The sequence below is a fragment of the Manacus candei genome, unplaced genomic scaffold (genome assembly GCF_025592945.1).
Source record: "Manacus candei isolate 608988 ecotype Guabito, Panama unplaced genomic scaffold, ASM2559294v1 h1tg000061l, whole genome shotgun sequence".
In the NCBI taxonomy this organism is placed as follows: Eukaryota; Metazoa; Chordata; class Aves; order Passeriformes; family Pipridae; genus Manacus; species Manacus candei.
Genome location: NW_026138109.1, coordinates 3381200 through 3393472, shown reverse-complemented (window position 1 = coordinate 3393472; position 12273 = coordinate 3381200). Strand labels below are relative to the sequence as shown.

The 12273-nt window shown below is 39.6% G+C and overlaps 1 protein-coding gene across 1 annotated transcript in view; it reads right to left on the bottom strand.

The window, feature by feature from the left end:
* Nucleotides 1-12273, bottom strand: part of FGF10 (fibroblast growth factor 10) — a 107057-nt gene that overhangs the window by 2439 nt on the left and 92345 nt on the right. The window contains exons 4-5 of the transcript XR_007907297.1: nucleotides 9828-9864; nucleotides 6273-6512 (exon numbers count right to left, since the gene is read on the bottom strand). The gene's annotated coding sequence lies outside the window, so the exon portion shown is untranslated. The remainder of the gene's footprint in view (nucleotides 1-6272; nucleotides 6513-9827; nucleotides 9865-12273) is intronic.

Here is a 12273-nt window from a genome sequence, read left to right as displayed (position 1 = left end):
GCTGTTTCTGAATAGAGAAGAAACTTGTGGGGGCTGTGATGGTAGATGTCTGTCTTGGCTACAGTGATCATGAAATGATTGAGTTTAACATGTTCAATATAATGAGAAAAAAGAATTGTAGAGCTGCCACCCTGGACTTCAGGAGAGCAAATCTTAAGATATTCAAGAAACCATCTAGCAGACTGCCCTGGGAATTTGCTTTTGAGGCCTTAGGAGTTCATCAGTGCTGGTCTGTCTTTAAGAACCCCCCTTTTAGAAGCACGGCAGCAGGCAATCCCATTGTATTTTCAGTCAGTCAAGCAGGCAGAAAAACACCCTGGCTGAACAGGGAACTCCTCGTGGAGCTCAAAAGGAAAAGAAAATTATATGATCTCTGGAAGTAATGTCAGGCTTTGCAAGAACGTTACAGAGCTGTGATTCATTGTATGCAGGCAGAAGACATGAAAGGCCAAAGCTGAATTAGAGTTGAGACTGGTCAGTGTTGTGTCAGACAGCAAGAAAGGTTTCTTAAAGTACGCTAATAGTAAGAGGAGATCTAAAGAAAACATTGAACCATTACTCGTTGAAGACAGTCAGCTGACTGATAGGAATGAATAAAAAGTGAAGGCATTCAGTGTGGCTTTTTGCCTCACCCTGTAATAGTACTGATATATATGGGGCTACCTGGTGCCCTGAGTCAGTGGACCACAAGTGCAGGAACTGTGACTTTCCATTTGTGGACACTGAAATTGTAAGAGACCAGCTGTACGAGCTGAATGTTCTCAATTTCAGGAGCTCTGGTGGAATTTATTCAAGAGTACTGAGGGATCTGATGAATGTTGTGGCAGTACCCCTCTTGATCATCTATTAAAGGTCTTGGAAGTCCCTGCAGGTTGGAAGCTAGCCAGTGTTATCCAATTTACAAAAATGAAGGGAAAAACCAGGGAACTTGTTGTGTTTAGGAATGGTGCTCTGCAATTCAGTGCCCTCACTGAGACTCTCCAAACCACACACTGCTCTTTTGCTCTCCCACTTTTCTTCCCCCTCTCTGCTGTGGCGGGATGGAGGGGAGAACTGGAGACACAAAAGGTGAAGTTCACAGTTTGAGATAAGAACAGTTTACTAGAAACAGCAATGTGATAAAAAGATGACCAGCAACAACAACAATATTGATTAAAAAAAGTGTACAAAAGAGACAGTGAGTCACGTGCCAAAATGCTCACGGCAGAGCTCATGACCTGACTGCCGCCAGGTTGCCCTGACCAGAAAAGAGCCCTTCCTTCTGGAAATAGACTCCTTTCCCCTTGTCCCCAGCAATGAAGTGAGGGGGTACAGAATAACTTCTGGGTCCTAGCTATACCCCCTCCTGGCTACTGAAAAAATTAACCCCATCCTGGCTGGAACCAGGACAGAATTATAGACTTTTTTGTTAGTCTAATCGGAGTTCCTGGAAAAATTATGAAGATTGTACTGGGTGCTGTTGGCGTTTAATGAGCAGCGCCATCATCAAGCACAGTCAGCATGGGTTCACAAAGAGAAAGGTCTCTTTAACTGTTTTGCTATCCCTCTATGATTAAGATCAGTTTAGTGGATGAAGGGAAGGTAGTGGACGTAGTTGAATCTCTGGAGGGACAAGAGGCCTTGCAGAGGAATCTGAATAGACTAGAGCATTGAGCAATTATTAATGGCATGAAATTTAACAACTCCAAATACTGGATTCTGCACCTAGGAGAGAGTAAAGCTGAGCACCCAATTTGATTGGGAAGGCAGTGTCTGGGCACCAGCGCTGCAGAGAAGAATGTGGAGTTGGTGGCTAATGCAGAGCTCAGTTTGAGTCAGCAGAGTGTGCCAAGGCAACCAAGAAAGCAAAACCCATCCTGGGGTGCATCGAACACAGTACAACTGGCTGGCCCAAGGAGGGGACAATCCTGTTGTGCTTGGCCTTAGTGTGGCCTCACCTTGAGTGCTGTGTGCAGTTCTGGGCCCCACAGCTGGAGAAGGATGTGAAGACCTTTGAACTTGTCCCACAGTAGGCAAAGGTGAGAGGCAACAAAGCTGGTGTGAGGGCTGGAAGAGATGTCCTGGAGAGTGGCTGAGGGGTTTGGACTTTCCAGTTTGGAGAAAAGGAGGCTGAGGGGTGACCTCATTGTTCCCTGCATCTTCATGAGGAGGGAAAATGGAGAGGGAGGTGCTGAGCTCTTCTCCCTTCAGGGACATATGTGTGGGAATGGTTCACAACTGCACTGGGGGAGGTTCAGACTGGAATTATGACGCATTTCTTTACTGAGATGAAGCCAATGATTTTACCCCTCCTAGACTTGTCTTTACTGAAGCCAATGATTTTATCTTTGTTCTATTAATTTCTAAAGAAGGAGAAATAGATCATACATATTAACTAGAGAAGGCATTTTAACAAACGTATAAGGCATTCTATGACTCTCACTAGCAGATTTAAGTTAGACCCAGCAGCAGCTGTAAACAGGAAAAATGCCAATGCAGAATCCAGACGCAGTCTTATAAAACTGGTTCTGCAGTACCAATAGTTTGATCCTGTTTTATACCCCTCTAGCAAGAAACAAATTTTCCAGAAGTCACAGGAAGCTTCAGAAAATATGACAGAAATTGTATATGGACAGGTATCATGCTACTATTCTTTCCCAACATTTAAATTGTTCTATCTTCAGTAATTCCCATCCTCATAAGAGAAATTGTGTGTTATTCAAACCAAATCAAACCTTTTTCCACAGAGGAATCTACACTATCTGTTGCTAGGGGCTAGTTTGTGACAGCCTATTAGATTCACAGATAGTTACAGATTTGGTGCTATGTTCAGGAATCACTAAACTTAGTTCAGTTCTATTCTAACATGCAGTTGGAATACCGGTTATGATCAATTGTCTACTGAAATTTTATACATTAATCAAGAATGTCTAATTCTTAGAATAGATACTAGAGCTGCAGATCAAGGTGATTTTATTTCCTTGGCCACAGGTTATGTCAATCTCAAAAACTCAAGGAACAGAAAAAATGAAGCAGATCCAGTCCTTGGATCTGATTCAGTGTGCATTTGCTGTCACAGTTATATATTCACGTGGCGGTGCAATGCTCTGCAAAAATATCCATGAATTCTTAGTGTTGGAAAATCAATATAGGTAGTAAACTTTGCCAGTATTCCTGATGGGTTATGTAAATGTATCTAGGATTATAGAGGCAGTGGTTTGCTCGCATAAATAAAGGCATCTATTTGATGCATCTCCAGGTGAATTAAAGCTGGGTCTTAAGAACTTTAATGTGAAATTCATATTTCAGATTGAGATACCTACATTTATGTAGTTACATGGTGTCTGCATGTAACCTGTACTTACACTTGTATCACAGCCAGCGGGGCTCAAACTAACATAGAGCACACCCTCGCTGACCCTAGGAATTCAAGCCACAGTATAGCTTCAAATACCTCCAAATATCTTCTTAATAGATTCTTTGGTTCCTTTGCAATATCAGTTCACATTCCAAACATTTTCTTAAGGCTATTCCTTGGCCATGAACCTGGATACTGTGTATATGCTATGAAAGTGAAGGAACATATATAGAGGTTTTGATTTATTAATGATTAGTTCTCTTTCAGGCTCCTTTTCTCATTTTTTGCTCTTTCAAACAAGTTTTTGACAGGGTGATAGTTTAAATAATGTATATTTTAAACAACTGGATACATAATTAAAACCCTAACCATTTTGGAGTACATCTTACTTTCCATGGATGTTACCCATATATTTTATCAGAGATTGAATTCGCTCTTACGTAATGGAAAAGCTTTGCAGTACCATTAAAAAGATTAGGAGCAGCAGGTTACTAAACAGCTAGAGCTTTCACAGGAACTGCTGTAGTATCTTTTCTTACTTGATTTAATATAAAATGAAATGTGCTTGACTGGAGCATAAATGCTTTGACTATAGTGCTTGAACCACAACGCAAAGGCAGAATTGAAACCATACGTTAACGGAATGTGGATATTGATGGTGGGAAGGATGTTCTCATAAACAAAGCACTGGAATTCATATATCCCTCCTCTTTCTGCTTGTTTTCGTCTGCTGGTGAAGTAGATGATCCCATGACTCAGTTTGTATCAGTTTCTGGAAATAAGCCCCTTAGTACAGTGGACCACAAGAAAGGTAACTGCTTAAGCAGAGCAGCAGAAACAGCAGCAGTGGTTGTGAAATATTAACACAAATGTGAATTTGCATGAAATCATTCCCCTGTGTGTGAGCGTAACCCTTACTGTCAAGGTAAAAAATTTCTTAGTGCCAATAGACATATTTTTCTGCTGTGACACTTAGTTACTGACAACAAGCACACAAGAAAACATTCAGTGTCAAGCAGTTGATCTGTCCTCATACAGGTGGAGTAATAGCTGTATAATGTATATTTGATTGGTTCAAGACAAGTCCTATCTGGATTAAGAAAATAGCTATTGTGATACAAAATCTGAGAAAAAAGTTGTTGTCCTGACAATGCAGATGCATCCTCATAATATTCACAAATGAAACTGGCATCTATTTTGCTGCAACTCTGTCAATACACACAATTTTGCATCTAATTTCTCATTCATTAAAAAAGACTTAAGAGGCCTGGTAGTATTTTATAAGATTCTTCACCATTTTAGCAAACTACCATGAAAGATTTTTCGTCTCTATGGCCCATAACAGTGAATTGACTCTCCTATAAATTTAAAAGTGTTTTAGTGTCTTGTGGAAGACTCTTTTCTGGAGCTTTAGCATAAAGTAATAATATGAAATGTCATTTTTCATATTAAGTGACAGGAAACCAATGAAATTTCTCAGTGATATTTAAAGAAACATGTTCTTCAATTTAGTGGTGGTTGTGTCCTGATCATGGTGATACATAGTGGATGGGCAGTGACACATGCTAGCGTGCATCTCTTAGTTTGCTTATAGAACCCGTTAATGGTAAGTCTATTATCAGTGAATGATGAAGGGGGGCTGTAGGGAGAAAGCTCTGAGTCTTAGATTCAGCTCTTCCATCTCAGTAGATACGTTTGACCTTCACAGCTCATGTACTCTATTAATTTTTAGGGAATGAGACATCATAAAAAATAAATGTAGAATACAAACGCTTCTCCAAAAAGATGATGATTAGGTAGTAGTTGATTCTAAAGAATGACTTTAAATATGTAAAGGATGTACTTACAAAAATATTTAGTAATGCGTAAGTAGTGTGACTTTCAGAATAGACAAACAAAATTCACCTGGACATTTGGACATTTTTAATTGTTTCTGCTTTTGTTTTAATGTAAATATTTCTGCTTTTCTCTACCCAATTCTACATTCTCTCCAGGCAACTCTTAATACAGCTAATTTTTTTCAATGTCAAAAACCAGAGAGGTCCAGTGAGAATATTTGAGAGGAAAAAAAAAAAGGAAAGACGAAGTCTTTGCAGAAAAGACTGACACACTAGTCAGATATGGCCAGATTAGGGTATGTTTTAGGCAATTCTTTAGAGAAAGAGTAATTTTGGCAAGAAATGCAGTATGTTAAGAGGAATATCACGAACTGGCTTTGGCTAGAAATTTTCCAGATTTCTTCTCTGTATCATGCCCACTCTTTCTTACTTTCATACACTGCCTGTTCTACGTTCAGTAAACTGAAGAAATTTGTACAGGTAGAATTTTTATTCTCTTCTGTGAAAGTAAACAAGAGGAAGCAGTTCTGTTGACACTCAGCCTCAACAGTTGCCCGGTTAGCTGGAAATATTGTCCAAAACCAGGTGTTTCATTGAGCAAAAAAAAAAGTTTCTTTCTATGAACAAACATAACTGCTCAGTGCTACTATGCCAAGGGAAAACAACATCAAATAACTCAAGCATTTCCTTCACTGAAAATAGCTGAAATTCCTGCCTGGGAACTTAATGTAGAAAGGGCTCAGAGGATGTGTCATCTGTATCTCTCCATGCCCCTTCCCCCTCCAAAAAAGAAAAACAGATAAACAAACAAACAATAAACCAAACAAACCCACAAAAAAAAAAAATCCCAGATACTGTAAAACCCATGCAATTCAGCAGTAGCAAAACAGCCGGCAAGCAGCAAATTGGTGGAGTTTGCTTTCATGGGGGAACCTAAATCTACTCAGTTTGCAGAGTTCAACAGTAGATATTCCTCTAATGTCTTCAGTTCACTCTCAAAGCACAAACAAGATTTCAGCTGATTTGTAAACACGAATGCAGAAGATCCAGCTGTGGGAGGAAATGACTAATAAGGAATGCATGACAACTTGACTTACTGTTGACTTCTTGGGTGACCAGTTCAAATAGCCAGAGGATGTGTTAACTAAACCAACAACCAGATTCCAGTGGGTGGAGGTTATGACAACATTTGTCTTTCCAATCCTATGCCTGCTGACACAGACACAGGGCAGATTTCTGCTGGTTTTGGAGACTCTCTGACACATGGAGCTGTCTTGAAGGTTGCATAGCTCGTTTTATCTTCTGATACAGAGTGGGAGCAAGGCAGAGGAAGTGACCTAAAAAACCAAATCATGAATAGCCCTAAAACTCTGCTGCTTTAAATTATTTCATTTTGATTTAGAATAGGTTGTATATTTTGGCAATTGCCTAGCAAGTTAGAAAGGCAAAACTTTATTTGTACTAAGTAATTATGTCAAGATATTCCAAGGAAGATGATGTAAAGCGTTAAAAGAAAGTATTATGATCCTTCTCTAAGCTTTCCAAAAACACCAGATCTTTTTTACTGGAGTACCTAAGAAAGATTACCTAATTTGCAGCTCTGAGATGATCCAGGCTCTTAAGAGACTCTGCTGTCTTTAACAAGGTCATACTGCTTATGGATTGGTTTTTTTAGGAAAAAAGTAATAGAAATCACTTTAGAGATGCTTCTTTTAGTCACTTTGATTTTAGAAGAGTAATAAAGAAAAATGGTCTGTCATCATGGCATGCCAATGTACTATTGATAACCACTGTTTCAGTCCCTTGCAAAAAAATGACCTTTGCATCCTTTCACTGTAATGGCAAACAAGGTACACAGCTGTCCATTTTGTTAGAAGAATTTTATTCCCGAAAGCTTCTATTAAATTTGAAGGTATTGTCTCATATTTTTTGTGAAAATTGAGGCAGAGAGTGTTGTGAGAGAATTACCTTTGGTTAGGTAGAAAGCCTAAATTAGAAATTATGTTCAGGTCACGTAAGTGCCAGAATGCAAGGAAATAATCTTTCCTATTGTTTTATTCTTTTCAGTTTTGTCATTTACTGAAATCTGTTCAAGCTAGATCTCTATAAATTTATTGGACCTGATGAGATTCATTTGAGACCACTCAAAGAGCTGGCTGATGTCATCACAAGGCTCTCTTGATGATTTTTGGATGGTCTTGGGAATCTGGAGAGGTCCCACTTGACTGGAAGCTGACTAATGTTGTCCCAGTTTTCAAGAAAAGCAAGAAGGAAGACCCCAGAAACTATAGGCCTGTCAGTCTCAATTTAGTGACTGATAAAATTATGGAGAAGGTTAGTCTGGGAGGTATCGAAAAATCACCTGAACTACAATGCAGTCATCTTCATGGTGAAACTAGCATGGCTTCATGAGGGAAAAGTCTTGCTTGTCAAGCCTAGTTTCCTTCTATGACAAGGTAACCCACCTAGTCGATCAATGGAAGCCAGCTGATGTAATCTTTTTGGATTTCAGTAAAGCTTTTGATACTGTCTCTGACAGGATTCTTCTGGACAAACTGTCCAGCTCACAGCTGGATGAACACATCATGTGGTGGGTGAGCAGTTGGTTCATGGGCAGGGCACAAGGGGTAACAGTGAAGGGGGTGACATCAGACTGGTGACCTGTCCCTAGTGGGGTTCCACAGGGCTCCATCTTAGACCCTGTGCTCTTCAACATCTTCATAAATGACTTGGATGTAGGACTTTAGGGCATGCTAAGTACATTTGCAGACAATAATACATTGGGAGGAGCTGTTGACTCTCTCGAGGGCAGAGAGGCCCTGCAGAGATACCTTAAAAATTAGAAGTCTGAACAATTACCAGCCTTCAGCCTGGAGGAGACTGAGGGGAGACCTTGTCACAGTTTACAACTTTCCTCACAAGGGTAAGGGGAACGGGCAGGCACTGATCTGTTCTATGTGGTGACCAGTGCCAGGACTTGAGGGAGGGGCATAAAGCTGTGCCAGATGAGGTTTAGGCAGGATATTAGGAAAAGGTTTTTCAACTAGAGGGTGGTTGGTCCCTGGAGCAGGCTGCCCAGGAGAGTAGTCACAGCATCCAGCCTGCCAGAGTCAAAGTATTTGTACAATAGTTCTAGGTGCATGGTGTGATTCTTGCAGCTATCAGAGCTGGCTGGCCCTGTTTGCAGACTTCATTGGTGTTAATTGATTTGTGGGCTACTAGAGTACATATTTTTTAGATCTAGAATCTAGACTGTATACATGTAAGTATAATACCTTTTTATTGCTTTTTCTTACAGTACGACGATTTCTTACAGTAGAAAGATTTCTTGCAGTAGAAATTACTGTAAAATCACTGATGAAATATGTCAATCTGCTGGAGGGTAGGAAAGCTCTGCAGGTGAATCTTGAGAGGCTGGAGTGAAGCGTCAATGATATGAGGTTCAACAAGGCAAAGTACTGAGTCCTGCAGTTGGGTCACAAAAACCCAAAGCAGCACTACAGGCTAGGGAAGAATGGCTGGAAAGTAGCCCAGTGGAAAAGGACCTGGGGGTGTTGGTTGACAATGGCTGAACATGAGCCCAGTAGTGTGCCCAGGTGGCCAAGAAGGCCAATGGCATCCTGGCTTGGATCAGCAATGTTGTGACCAGCAGGATCAAGGAAGAGATTGTCCCATTATACTGGGCACTGGTGAGGTCGCACCTCAAGTCCTAGGTTCAGTTTTGAGCTACTCACTCAAAGAAAGACATTGAGGTGCTGAAGTGTGTCCAGAGGACAACAGAGGTGAGGGAGGATCTTCCTCTGATGAGGAGGGAGCTGATGGTGTTTAGTCTGGAGAAAAAGAGCCTCAGGGGAAACCTTATTACTCTCTACAACTACCTGGAAGGAGGTTGTAGTGAGGTGGGGGTTGGCCTCTTTTCTGGTCAACTAGAGATAGGACAGGAGGAAATGGCCTCAAGTTACCCCAGAGTATATTAGACATTAGGAAAATTTTTAATGGAAAATGTGGTCCAGCATTGGAACAGGTTGCCTTGGGAAGCGGCAGAATCAGCATCCCTGGGAGTGTTAAAATAATACACATATGGTACCTCTGGACATGATCTTTTCCAACCATAATGATTCTATGAGTCTGTACTCCTATACATTATATGTGTGTGTGTATATACATATACATATACATACATACATATATATATGTATGTATGTATGTATGTATGTATGTATATATTTACAATCATTTAGAGTTGACTTTGGCCAATATAAGTCCATGAAATTCTGACTTATCAACGAAATGCAGACTTATCCCAGTTGATGTCTGTCATTAATATGTAAATCCCATAACTCTTTTTCTGAACTGTTAACTTTTTAAGTATCTGAGAAGTGAGCTACAAGTGGTATATCAAAGTTTTTTGAGATGGATGTGTATGGTATATGCAGAGAGACATCACATATATACATATATCAGCATACCATCTGAGAGTACATTGTTACAGGCACAATTATAGCACTGGTCTGGGAGTCAGAAGACCACAGACTATTGGCCTGACTTATGATAGAATGAGAAAGAAAGCTAGAATATTGCAGGTAGTTATTGACACTTGACACTCTTTGAAAGGGAACAAAGGTGCTTTGTTTACTTGCATTTCACCTTACCTTTTATGAAGTGTATCCACTTCTGTCCGCTTTTTTCCTTGTAAAGGGTAAAAGAGAGACAACTTCATGTTTAGAATATTCAAGGGATATATTTAGCATTAAAGCACCTGGGATACCATAATGATTAGCAGAGAATGAATACCCAAAATAACAAAAGGCCTTGTGCATTCTGAAATATTTTTATTTTCTGATTTAAGCTATGACTGAACTGGAAAATTATTAAAATCAGATGTGCTAATAGATCACATGAAAATAAGTTATTTTTGTCTGTCTGTCCAAAATCAAAGACATGCAAAACTTTTGGAGAATGCCTGCCTTCATGTGATTTTTAGAATAAGACCTAAGAAGGAAATGAATTTTAGAAATATACGACAATAAGAAACAGATTAGCAAGCTCGTCACTCGAATCTCTGAAGCTTTGTAAGTAAGTGGCAGCTTGGATTTACTGCTGGAGCTGCTATTTCCAGGGAAGTGAATGCATTATATCTGTATTGATATAGATAGATATAGGTTTAGATACAGATATGTATTTATTTGTAATTTTTATGTTTCTGTAATATTTTGCAGAGATATGTAACAATTAGAAAGAAACAATTTTGTTCCCCCTGCCAATTAGTGTAACGTTTCCAGGCATTGAGACTTTCCAACCAGCATTATGTGAACCCTGTCTATACTAGTCAGTTACCTAACTCTAAAAAATAAGGCAGTGACCTACAACATGACATGTGGGACTGGTCTCTGTGCTTTTCTAGCATTCAGATTGTGCTTATCTGGGCTAGGGTAGTTTATGACCTCCAAAATCCCAGGATGAAGATCCTCATTGCCATATTTAACATAATTATGAGAAACAATTCTTAAAAAAATCTGAAATAATCAGAATTAATAATAATCCAGAAATCATTCTGAAGGGAGCCTATAAGATGGATGGAGAGAGACTATTTACAACAGCATGTATGACAGGAGGGAATGGCTTTAAAGTGAAACAGGGTAGCTTTAGACTAGATATTAGGAAAAAATTCTTTACTGTGAGGGTAGTGAGGCACAAGAACAGGTTACCCCGAGAAGTTGTGGATGCCCCATCCTTGGAAGTGTTCAAATCCAGGTTGGATGGGGCTCTGAGCAACCTGGTCTAGTGGGAGGTGACCCTGCCCATGGCAAGGAAGTTAGAACTAAATGATCTTTGGGGTCCCTTCCAACCCAAACCGCTCTGTGATTCTATGAAATTCCTTTTTGCCAGGTCTCTGTTGTGCAGGAAATGTGTCTGTGACAGATCAAAACTGTGGTTTTTATGACAAACAACTGTCACAAAACCCACAGGCTTCTAATTTAAATGTAAGACACCTTTCTTTGACCTCGAGTTTTCTAGTGCTGACATATGCTTGTGCAGTATAGGATGATACCCACAGAATCCACTGCATCTACTGCTTAGCTAGATGATGACAGGAGAACAGACATGAGACCATCAATTAGGTTTCTTAATGCATGGCTAAAAGATGCTCACATTCAGCACTGCTAGGTTTGAGCAGACCATTTTCTGGTATTTGTCAGCTTAGATTGTGGCTGTTTTCCAGTTGTTAGAGATGCTTTGTAGGTTTTCAGCAATTTTTATTCCTTTAACACCTCACTTAAAACTGAGCAATTTGCTTTGGGTATTTTGTGTATTACGACATCATCTCTACAAGCACAAGCTGTCTTGAATCATGATTTGTGAAAGTATTTTGAAACTTGGTGTTGTTCTTCAATGTGACTCTGAAATACACTTTCCATTTTTTATAAAACAACAAACACTGGCTCAGGCACAACCTGACATCAACATGTAGCTTCAGCTTCTTGATCACACACCCAAGCAAAAAAACGGTTACCAAATCAAGCTGCAAAATTGCTTGAATTTTATGGCCCCACTGTTCAAATGTATAATGCATTGTCAAGTGACAGGAAGAACTACACTTGTATTGCTTGTATCTTAGATCAGTTGATATGGTAAGGGCTGAAAACTGAGGTCTTTTAGAAGGTGCATAAAAAACTTACTGCTTAAAATATGTGAGGGTTTTTTAGCTAAAATCAAAATAATCCTGTGCTTGTTATAAGGTGTGAGGGACATTCCAGAGAGAGCAAAAGCAGATGCTTGTTACTAGTTGGTTTTTTTCCACCTGTTGGCTTTCCATCTGAATTTTATTTGTTGTTTGATCTGTGTCTTTTTATATTTCTTTTCTTGTTCTACATGTCATTTTCTGTGAGTCATTTTGAATTCGCTTTTGTAGCAGGATTGTTTTCCTCTGTCATTCCCCTAGAACAAAAACAAACATGACAACCACAATGTTTGAGTGGGCTCATTTAAATAGAGTCCTTCCATCCTTTCACGAAACACAAAGTCCTGGACTCACTAATTTTGGTTATGTTGTCTGAAACATTCAGACTTGCCAATGAGTATTGAGCACTGCCTGTC